General features: G+C 41.3%; 1 pseudogene; it reads left to right on the top strand.

Moving 5' to 3' along the window:
• Window positions 1–2237: 2237 nt before the first annotated feature.
• Window positions 2238–12500, top strand: part of LOC131428933 (uncharacterized protein DDB_G0287625-like) — a 13280-nt pseudogene continuing 3017 nt past the window's right edge.

Below are 12500 nucleotides of genomic sequence, written 5' to 3'. Positions count from 1 at the left end.
TATGATACGTTTAAGCCGTTGTACATCTGCACAAAGCAAATGCAAGAGAAGCACGTGTCGTTATCTGACTGCTATATGGCATGGCTGATGGCAACGAGTGAGGTACAGAAAGTTCGCGAAAACTCTTTCAGTCCCCATTTACTTCGGTCGTTGAACAATAGATTGAACGTTTTGCGCCAATTGAAGGCGGTTCAGATGGCATTATACCTGGATCCAAGGTTCAACTATCGAGGTTCTAAAATATTCACGGCTGAGGAAAAAGATAAAATTCAGCAATACATAGTCGATACATGGGAACGTATCTGCCAACTGGGTAAAACACCGGCTAGTACAAGTAGAGAATCGTCAGAGTCTACCGATGATTTTGATCAGTATCTTACGCAAATGTTTGGTGAATCCGTGAATCTTGGTTGCGAGACCGGGTTTCTTCAACAAGTTAAGTCTTTGGACCTAGAGCCACGCCAAAAACATAACTACAACGTGTGGGACCATTGGTTGCGCCGTAAGACTACGCACCCAGAGATATATGCAGTAGCAATGGTTGTACTATCCACACCATCGAACCAAGTCTCTGTTGAACGGTCTTTCAGTGCCCTTGCCTTGGTTCTCTCTAATCAACGCACTGGCCTTGGGAAAGATACGTTGGAAAACATTTTACTTATTAAATTAAACAAAGACTTATTCTCCAGGGCGCTGGGAACTGCGTATGATTGGAAGGGCCCAATCGACCCGGTTGACGATGATTCTCAGGAATGAATATGATACCGTTGATGCTCAACTGAATGTCGAATGAGACAAATATTGTCGTCTATCACTGGCTCATCGCCGGGTGATAGGGGGATAACTTTTGTTTACATTTTCATGAAATCAATTTCCAATGATACTGAAAGGGTTCGGCAGTCATGATACTTGTTATGATTCAATTAGCGACAATCGTCGTTGGGTGGACGATGATATATGTGTTGTCTCAATGTAAGCTCGAGTCACCATTGTGATAACGAATTTTTTCAGCACTGCACTCGCCTTCCCTTTGGATTGATAAACAGTCCAGCGACTCTATCTCGTTTAATGAATCGCGTGTTGGGATTTGGTGAACTGGAACTGAACGTTTTCGTTTACTTGGACGACATAGTCATAGTGACGGAAACGTTCGAGGAGCATGTACGGTTACTTTCAGAAGTTTCGCGGCGTCTCAGACAAGCCAATCTAGCCATTAACTTGGAAAAGTCACGGTTCGGAGTATCGGAACTACCATTTTTAGGGTATCTTCTGTCGACAACTGGACTGCGTCCTAACCCTGAAAAAATCCGTCCGATCGTGGAATACGAACGACCGGTAACCATAACCAAGCTAAGAAGGCTAATTGGAATGACAAATTACTACAGGCGCTTTATCCCAGATTTTAGTGGGATCATATCACCCTTAACGGAATTACTTAAAACAAAAAGCAAAGTGATTCAATGGTCAGAAGAGGCCGAGAAAGCTTTTAATGCCATTAAGGAGCACCTGATCACAGCACCGGTTCTGAGAAGTCCTGACTTTAATCGGGAGTTCATCATCCAAACCGATGCCTCAGACGTTGCCGTCGCGGCGGTGTTATGTCAGAACCAAGATGAAGAAGAACATGTTGTATCGTATTTTTCTTATAAATTAACAACTCCTCAGCGGAACTATCATCCGACGGAGAAGGAAGCGTTAGCGGCCTTGCTGGCCATCGAAGAATTTCGAGGATATGTGGAGTGCAGTCATTTCACATTAGTGACTGACTCTAGTGCTCTCACTCACATACTTACCACTTCCTGGAAAGTGGGATCACGCTGTAGTCGGTGGAGTTTGAAATTGCAGCAATACGACATGACAATCATCCATCGCAAAGGTAAAGAAAATGTTGTAGCGGATGCATTGTCACGAAGCGTTGCTGCGATTTCAAAATCCACCGAGTCCACGTCGTACACCTCGCTAAGACAAAAAGTTCAGGAAAACCCTGACGATTATATCGATTTTCGAGTTGTGGATAATCAAATTTTCAAATTCGTATCCGCGAGAAATGATCAATCTGCTGGACGCTATGAGTAGAAATTAATTCCCCCACCCGAGAGTCGGTTAAACGTAATCAAATCTAATTATGACGAATCTACGCATCTCGGCTACGATAAATCTCTTGCCCGAATCCGGCAACGATATTATTGGTTAAAAATGGCTAAAGAAATTGAGCTATATATGCAAAACTGCGAGACATGCAAGAAGGTAAAAGGCCGTCCAGTCCGGTCACACCTCCCATGGGAGAAATGCGAGTGTCTGACCATCCGTGGCAGATCATTTCTGCTGATTTTGTTGGGCCTTTCCCACGTAGTAAGGAAGGTAATCAATATCTTCTCGTAGTCTCTGATATTTTTAGTAAATGGGTACTATTACAACCCTTGAGACGCCTTGATAGCGCAAAACTTTGCTCACTACTGACAGAAACTTGGTTTTATAAAAATTTCGTTCCAGAGGTAATGATTACCGATAATGGTGCGACTTTTTTATCCCGAGACTTTAAAAACCTGTTGGAGAAATTTCACATCCAACATTGGTTGAATTCGCGTTACCACTCCCAAGCTAACCCAGTGGAACGCGTCAACAGAACTGTAGATGCTTGCATCCGTACCTACGTCCGGAATGATCAACGATTATGGGACACACGGTTGACCGAGATAGAAGTCATTCTAAACACCAGCGTTCATAGTTCGAGCAATTTCACTCCCTATTACGTGACCCACGGACATGAGATGTTCATGAATGGGGAAGATCATCGCCGAGCGAGGCAACAAATCAATATATCCACGGAAGAAGTAGAGAAAGCGAAAATAAACCACGTTGGGGCAATCTATGACCAAGTGAAAAACAATTTAGTTAAGACTCATAATACCTGCCGTAAACAATACTACCTTCGTCATCAAAGATTTCCCAAGGCTTTGCAGGTAGGGCAATTAGTTTACCGTAAAAATATGCGACATTCTAGTGCCGCTGCTAATTACAACGCTAAATACGGCCCACAATATTTGCCTTGTAGAATCAAAGCTAAGATTGGCACTTCATCGTATGATCTCGAGGGTTTGGATGGAAAATCCTTGGGCATATGGCCGGCAGTTCATCTCAAACCTGGTTGACGACGTCGAATTAAAAAAAAGCGTCACTGGATAGTTAAGATTATTTGCTCCTTTCTACTATATTTACACTAATATCTGAAATCAATGTCATATTGAGATAGTTTGTTCGTCACACCTCTACGCTCAAGACCTAAAAGCTCATCATCACCCATATATTAGATAGGTTAGGTGACTTCGCTGAATTAGCATGTTCATCCATTGAAACTGGTTGTAAACACGAAAATCCGCTCGAAATAATCGTTTCAAGATTAAACTCTCGAAGAATAATACCATCGTCCATTCGAGCCTACGAGAGTAAGGTACCAACTGTCTCTAAACAGGAATAGATTCAGTTAACAAGATTGAGTTACTGTGAGTAACGATCACCCAACTGGCGGTTATGGAGTGATAGTCCTCCACGCACAGTTACACTTCAGAAGCGAAGCTAGATCGATTTATAATACGATCATCGGGATATTAATACGGAACTCTACCCGATTAGAACATTGAGAATAAGACGTGGCACTCATTTGCCACACATCGATGTATGTTGAAATTTATAGTAATAAGTTCGCTGACAGGAATATTAGTTAGGTAAACACAGATAAGTAGGAAATCGAGTAAGATATGAGTGAACGAGTTAGTATTCAGAGGCCTCTACTGTGGGATGATTGGGTTAGAATAAATGATAAGTATGAGTGTGATAGATAGACAGTAGAAATCAGTGGCGGATAACGCCTATGATATAGGTTTCGGTTTTGTTTTGATCCCATCGTCCTGTACCGAATACTGAGGGAGTTCTTTAAATGATCTGGTCGTCTCATTTCGGATGCAGGAAAGTGGAGGTTTGAATATCACGAGCTTACAGTCTCGCTTAGGGTTAATCTAGACAGAGAAGAGATCTGGCAGCGAGTCGGTGGATTTTTGCGTGTGCTGTGTAATTGATATGCTAGAACGTTCTCGAGGAGATCAGAGTAATCCGATATAAACATTTGACAAAAAAAAACATTTGTGTGTTTCTATTACTTTCAGTATGAGAGAATGAGAGTTCCGGTTTGGAGGCGGAGAGTCAGGGATATAAAAGGAGGTGGTATGACTCAACACGGCCTCTTTTTTGCTAATAGCAAAGTTCGACACTAGTGTGACGGGATCGCGGTTCCTCGAGTGCGGCTTTACTGAAACCGAAACGTTACATTCGGGCGAAGTGATAGTGCGCCACTATTTTAAGTGATAAAAGAGGTGGGATTTCGTGCAGTGAGGTCAACAGGACCACAGAAAAGCGCGACTATATGGATCGGCAGTAAACGTGTCGTTAAGTTAAGTTAAGAGATCCTATAGTCAGTCGCATGCCCGAATTTCCGTTCTTAGTAAGAAATCCCCCTCCTGAAATAAAAGTTCGGATAGTGCACCGAAACAATCTAGTGTCCGCTCGAGTACGCCTGATCGTACATCAACACACGATCCCGCTTCCCGTCGAGTGATCATCCCGAGTGGGTGAGAAAGCTTTGTCGGTTTTCCCCTCATGGTCGACGAATAATACGTCTGCGGACGAAGACACGTGGAATGGCCTCATCACACAGTAAGGCCTCCAGATACCTCCGTCCCATTCCGGCACCCGAGACCGGTGCTGTATAGGAAGCTGTGGAACCCAACTGTCCACCACCTTTCTACTATATTAAATTTTGTAAATACTTATAATATAATTCGATATTTTGATTCTTAAATTTTAAATTATATATATTATTGATTACTATTTTTTATAAGTTTAAAATGAATTTAACTAAAGTGAATTCAATTTGTATATACATTTTGTTTTGCTTAATAATATATTAATAATAACATGCTACTAAATGATGCTGTGTTCGTTATCAGTGACTCCGAAAATAATTATTGTGAGGTTGGTTTTGGTGGGTGAGAGAATAAGTGCCAATGTGTTTGCCCTGAGATTGAGTACTTTTCCGAGCTTTAACATTCAAGAAATTATACCCAAAAGAGGGATACTTACAATGTTTGTTGTATCCGAGAATATGCAGTAATTTTTGGTAGGACCATAAAACCTTTCATTTCAGCCTAAGATTGGGAATATGGTTTTGAGCCCAGTTTACAACATTTTTTACGGTTTTCTTCCGAAAGTTTAAGTGACGGTGTACAATATTCAACACACTTTACCCTATAACCTCTGAACCAGAAGTTAGATCCGGATGAAATTCAGGAATTCCGTATGCGACCGTGAGACCTGTCAACTGAATCTAAGCTTGTGGAAATCGGTCATACCATTCCTGAAAAAAGTGAGTGAGATCCATTTTGGTATATATGACCACTATTTCTGATGCTTCCGGAACCGGATATCGGGAACCAGGATAGCCGGCATCGATTTGTTTAGTTGCCTACTGATAATGACTATCGATTTGTGTAGTTTTGAAAAGAGTGTAAAATTTTTTTTACGTGTTTCGTTTCGCCGGTTTAAGTGACGGTGTACAATATTGAACACACTTTACCCTATAACTCCGGAACCGGAAGTCGAAACCGGATGAAATTCAGGAATTCCGTATGGGACCGTGAGACCTTTCATTTGAACCTAAGTTTGTGGAAATCGGCCATACCATTCCTGAGACAAGTGAGTGAGATCCATTTTGGTATATATGACCACTATTTCCTGTGCTTCCGGAACCGGATACCGGGAATCAGGATAGCCGGAATCGGTTTGTTTAGATGTCTGCTGATAATGACTGTCGATTTGTGTAGTTTTGAATATAGCTTAGAATATTTTTTACGTTTTTTGTTCGCCGGTTTAAGTGACGGTGTACAAAATTGAGCACACTTTACCCTATAGCTACGGAACCGGAAGTCGGATCTGGATGAAATTCCGTATGGGACCATGAGGCCTTTAATTTGAATCTAAGTTTGTCAAAATCGGTTCAGCCACCTCCGAGAAAACCTAGTGAGATTATTTGACACACACACAGACATTACTCAGCTCGATGAACTGAGTCGAATGGAATATGACATGAATTTTTCCTACTCGGTTTTTTAAGTGATTGCATAATATTTCTATATGAGAAAGGCAAAAAGTGCTTTTTCCTCAAGGAGGTATTTTGCACTCTACTGGAAGGAATATTCACCGATTGCCTCGGTCTTGGCAGCCGTTCATCATTTTTGGAGCTTAAGCTAAGTAAAATTTTCTTTCCTTTGTTGAATAATACCGCTTTATTTGCACCCCGATTTTGACCGCACGGACACAAAAAATTGAAAAAATACGCCCGGACAAGCTTAGGGTCTTCAAAGCGAGATTCCACGCGGGAATATCGCGTATACGTACCAACTCGCGAAGCCGAGATAGACGGCGTGATCACCGCACGGCGTGATCACCACACGGCGTGATCACCGCACGGCGTGACTTGCGGGGACGTTCTTGAGCATGGGGCAGGCGGTTTTGAAAACCCTCTACTCAAAAATGTTAAGATACTGGACTGCAAGCAATTGCGTTCAGTATCGACCGCTGAGAATGGGACTAAGTCCTATATCCCATCAGACTCGTATCGGATGACTTTCGTTGGCTCGGCTTTGCCCAATTACGTCCTCCTGAACTGAGTTCGTTTACCTGTTCGCCTTTTTGTGCCACGGGTCATGAACTGAACCAATTGCAAACAACTGGGACATACATTGCAATAAATCCCGGTGTATAAAGTGTGGAGGGAGTCATGCGGATAACTCCTGCAGTGGAGAATATGAAAAGTGTCTCTACTGTAAGGAGGGGCTGCATGAATTGCGTAAGAATAAAATGAAGCGTTCACTCAAGCAACATTCCAAACGCTCATTTGCGGAAATGTTGAAATGTGCTACGCCACCTACCGAAAATCCTTACGCTTACTTGTCAACTGACGAGAGCGAATATGATGACCTCCTCGAAGGTCCCTCATAGATCATCAATCAGAAAGAGGAGCAATATATCCTCTCATTAGCTCCCTAGTAAGGGTTCGAAGATGATTTTAGAGGGGGCTCCAAAAAATACAGCAACAGGAAGAAGTGAAAAAAAAACAAACAAAAAAGCTCCAGGTCTAAGCAAAATCAAATTCCGTACAAGAATTTCCACCACTTCCTGGGACTTCAAAACTCCCGAAAATTCCTAAAAATCAATCATAAAATTTACCAAGTACTGGGTTTGTTAAATTCTCTGATATCGTGGACTGGATCATGTCTACTTTCAATATTTCTGAACCTCGTAAAAGTCTATTAATGGCTTTCATTCCTACAGTTAAAACATTTTTGAAGCAGTTGACTGCAAAATGGCCCCTTCTTTTAGCGATCGTATCCTTCGATGGCTAAGTCACCCCCGAGGTCACGGATACAATCACTGTTATTCAATGGAATTGCAAAAGTATCATCCCAAAAATAGACCACTTCAAACTATTAGTAAACAATCTAAAATGTGATGCATTTGCATTGTGCGAAACTTGGCTAACTTCTGAAATACCCTCAAACTACCAAGATTTTAACATTATTCGCCTGGATCGAGATGATCCCTACAGAAGAGTACTTTTGGAGATAAAGAAGTGCTATTATTTCTATCGAATTAACCAGGTATTGAATCGTCGCATGTCATGTTACTATCAAAGGCAAGCACCTTTACATTGCTTCCATCTATATTCCCCCAAGAGCCTCGGTTGGGCATCGAGCTCTCAGTGATGTCATAGAGCTCCTTTCCGCACCGACGTTAGTTGTAGGAGACTTTAACACACGCGGTACGGGATTGGGTTGTCTTCACGACAGATCAGCTATGATCCATGATATTTGCGACAACTTCAATATGACAATCTTGAATACAGGAGAAATGACACGGATCCCTGCACCACCAGCAAAACCAAGTGCGCTGGATTTATCCCTTTGCTCGATATCGCTACGGTTGGATTGCAAGTGGAAAGTGATATCTGATTCCCACAGTAGCCCCTAATATCTTTTATATTAAATTTATAAGTCAACTGTGAAAGGGACTTTTACACTGACGGATCAAACATCATCATGTCCACAGGCTTCGGTATCTTGAACCAGAACATCACTGCTTTGTACAAACTCAGTGATCCGGCTTCAGTTTACGTCGCAGAATTAGCTGCTATTTAGTACACCCTTGAGATCATTTAAACTTTGCCCAAAGACCATTACCTCATTGTCACGGACAGTCTAAGCTCAATAGAAGCTTTTCGGGAAATGAAACCAGGAAAGGATTCCCCATATTTCCTGGGGAAAATACGGCAACACTCGAGAAATTTATCTGAACGGTCTTATTCAATATCGTTAGTTTGGGTCCCTTCGTATTGTTCCATTTCGGGCAATGAAAAGGCAGACTCATTGGCTAAGGTGGGCGCATTAGAAGGTGACATTTATGAAAGACCAATCTGCTTCAATGAATTTTTCAGTATCTCTCATCAGAAAACTCTCGAAAGTTGGCAAACTTCATAGACCAATGGCAAACTGGGACGATGGCTACGTTCCATTATCCCTAGGGTATCGACGAAACCATGGTTCAGGGGGGGTTACGTCGCGGCTCATGTCAAATCACTACACTTTCCCCGGCGTGTTGGGCACTGCACCTGTGGCGACGGTTATAAGGACATCGAGAATGTCGTGTGGTCGTGCGCTCGATTTTCTCGATCCCCGTCCCTATACACCATCTTCATTGGAACTAACAAGATCTTTTTTTGTCGTGAATACGACTTACTTTACTATGGGGTGCCTTTTCAAAATTTACCCTCTGAGAGAGTGATAAGTTTTTGATCGTGAATATCTTTTGTTGTAACGAAACAGCATCATTTATGCTACACCCCATCGGGAATATGATCACAATCTTATGATAATAATTTCAGTTGTGTGACATAATCTCAAATAATTCAAAATTAAACTTTTCTTAAATGTTTGGTATAAACGAGTATCAAAGGGGATAATCCATAAGACGCGTTTGCCTTGCTCGTATTTTTAAAGCTCATAGCTCAGTGATCTCAGCCAATCAGAACGCGTTCTGAGGAAGAGAACAAAGTATCTGCTGCTGTACAACAAATCGTTCGAGAAAAATGTTCCGAAAAGTGTTGAATATCGTAGTGAGTTCCTCAATTTGGTCCTTCTGAATGCTAGAAACGAATCCCTACAGCATATTGATATTTTCTTTCAATAAATTATGCAAATCCGAAATGAAATAATCGATATTAAAATTCTGTATGCGACTACTTTTTTTTTAATTTTAAAAGAAAGCTCTTAACAAAAATTGGATCAGTTTGGATTCTATCGCCACTGCGAGCAGATGTTTTGTGTCGTTTGCAAAGCTAGTTTCGCTTCTGACAAGAGCGATTACGTCACAGCTGCCAGGCATTTGCACTGGTGAAAAAACAATGGTAGAGAGCATTACACAAAATCAACCGTTCTAATGACTCAAAAGTTTTCTAAAGAACTATTAGGATTTGTTGTTTGCAAATCGAAGGTAAATATCCCCAGTTTAGTGCAAATCTAGAACAGTTTGGTTAGATTTGTGCACTTTTCGCTGTATGAAATTCACAGTAATCGAGATCAAGTGAAGCCTTCGAAATGTCCACGCCGTTCGATTGGATAGCCGAACAAGAAACTGAAATCCAGCAAAAGCGAGTCTGTGCACGCCGACATATCGGACAGTGAATTACAACGTTGATGAACTTCGTCAGCGTTAACATTGAAGCCGTTAATATAAATACAATAGCCAACGAATCAAAACTGAGCGCTCTCCGCACTTTCGTCCGCTCGATGGATCTCGATATCGTCTACTTACAAGAAGTTGGAAATAAAAGGCTAGCATTACCCGGTTACAAAGTAGTGTGCAATGTGGATCATGCGAGGAGAGAAACTGCAATTGCTCTCAAAGAGCACATAAAATTTCCTCATGCAAAGAAAAGCCTAGACATAAGATTGATCGCACTGCGTGTAAAGAATGTTTCACTGTGTAATATATATGCTCCATCTGGTATTGCTCTACGAGCACAACGCGAGCGTTTCTTCAACACAACTGTTGCTTACTACCTCCATCATTGGACAGATTACACCTTCTCTGGTGGCGATTTCAACTGCGTGTTGAAAATTTTTGATGCTACAGGATCAACACTAGCCAATCTTTACAATCAACCGTCGAACAACTACAACTGCAGAACGTGTTGCTACACTTCATTGAGTACACGTACATCGTGACACTTGATTGAGTACAGGTACATCGTATACGTACATCACGCATAACTCCTCGTCCAGGCTCAATCGTTTGTATGTAAGCGCTGGCCTGCGAAATCACCAGAGAGCCTCCGCTGCTCACGTCTGCTTCTTCTCCGATCACAAAGCTGTTACCGTAAAAATTTGCTTCCTTTCTCCGACAGACCTCATGGTACCGGATTTTGGTTGCTTCGTCCACATCTTTTGCCTCGTTAACGTCAGCGTTTGCGCCGTAACTACTATACTTGGATGGACTGATGGTTGACGTGCGCAAAACCAAAAACCAAGTCTTTCTATAGCTGCAAGTCACTGTTCGCCTTAGATCAATTCTATCGGAAGCAACAGTGTAAGTCGAATGCGCCGGCTTATAATATTGAGGTTTGTAGCTGGATCACAAATTTCCGTATTTATAATTACTATTGCCGGACTTCTTTACATATGGTTTTTTTTTTCATTTTGGCTAAACGCAAATTAAATTCCCTAACCTTACGGTGGTCCTCGTGTGTGTGTTCTCCTCTGACGCCATCCTGTCCCAAGGTATGCTTCCATTGTTACTTTATCTGTGGGGGTGATCGAACGGTTGCTAGTTTCGGACTCTGGGTTCCGTGTGGTTCTCGTTCCTAATAGCTCATTCTTCTGTGTTGGTGATACGTATTAGGGCTTCTCGTTGTTTATGTACTCGCTTCATTGGACATAGTTGAAAATTGATCATTGACTCCATTGCGTTTTGGGCATCATTGGAATTACTGCCAGTAGTAATAATAGTTCCGTAAAAATATATGTGATGAAGCTTCTTCGTTGATTAGTCATGTATTGGTATTCTGTATTGTTGCTTCCCATCATGGCTTCTCGTTAGGTACAATGTGTTGAGGCTCCTAGCAGCTTTTATGTATTTCATTTGATCTCGTGGTTGTTTTCTTCGTAGTGTTTTTAGTTTTTCACGTATTAATAAACTTTGATTTTCGTATATTTGTTTATGGTATTCAGCTGAGTTTTGACGATGCTCATTGAATAAATTCTGGGGTAGCGATTTGTAACGTTGTTTCATACCCACGCAAGTCATCTTTAACTGTGTTGACTGCATTTACTTCCTTCTTGTTTTGTTATCATTTGTACTTGTTGATGTAGTAATTGGTAGCATTACCATTATTTTGATTTGTTATTACGTCTTCCATGTTAAATTTTTTCGCAATTTTCCTGCCTCGATTTTTCAACTCGTAAATGCCTCGGTTTTTCAGCTCTGCTGTTCTTCCTTCTGACATCTTGGTGATTCCACAATTCCCTTTGTCTTCAACTTGCCACCGCATCTGATCACACCTTCTCGTTCTCTTAGGTAGCTTGGCTAAGCTACTGACATCCTTCCTTCTGCGACGACTATTTTCGCGCACACACACAGTTCGGGACTCAAAAAAAAAAAACTTTCATTCGTTTTGTATGATTCTGTGCCTTTAGTGTAATCATTTTTCTATTCTATGATTGTTATTATTTGTATATACGTATTTCTTCCATAATCGCATTGTGCATGTGCATTCTCTTCTTTTTTTTGTTTTTTCGTTATCATATCTTTGTGCATTTTGTCTTTTCTGTATGTTTTGACTACTGAAAAGATTGGCTAAAACTTCTTTTTCGACATCACAGTGAATACAACATAGTTAAAGGAAAAAAAGTTTTAAAACTTAATCTTGTGCGTATGTTTTTATATTTATGTTATCTATGTAGAGACAGGCAGGTGACCCGGCTTGTCGACGTCTGTCTGTGGAAATAATTTTTTTATTAAAGTTGCGGCATGCGAATGCTTGTTGCAGGTTATAACGGATCATTTTCTAAACTATCCCGCTACTAGCTTCTATGCCGTGTTCATTTTAATGGTGTCTTCCCATCCTTGCCTCCATAGCTTCAGAAGTCGTCTTTCCGTTCAATTGTTCAATTATTGAAATCGCTTCTAAACTGGTCGGTTGTGTAATGTCCATGCCGCAGCTTCTCTCCCCCACTACCTGAGCTGGCTCTTTTGGTGCATGTCAGGCGCGTAGCCAGAGAAAATTTTCGGGGGGGGGGGGGGGGGGGGGTTTAGAACATGGTGATAAATCAACACATGTACAATTTATATCACAATATCACAATGTTTCCCATGAGTTATAATTTTTTGTTTCA

This window comes from Malaya genurostris, chromosome 2, assembly GCF_030247185.1.
Source record: "Malaya genurostris strain Urasoe2022 chromosome 2, Malgen_1.1, whole genome shotgun sequence".
NCBI lineage: Eukaryota > Metazoa > Arthropoda > Insecta > Diptera > Culicidae > Malaya > Malaya genurostris.
Note: the sequence above shows the minus strand (reverse complement) of the source record. Positions and strands in the feature narration are given on the sequence as shown.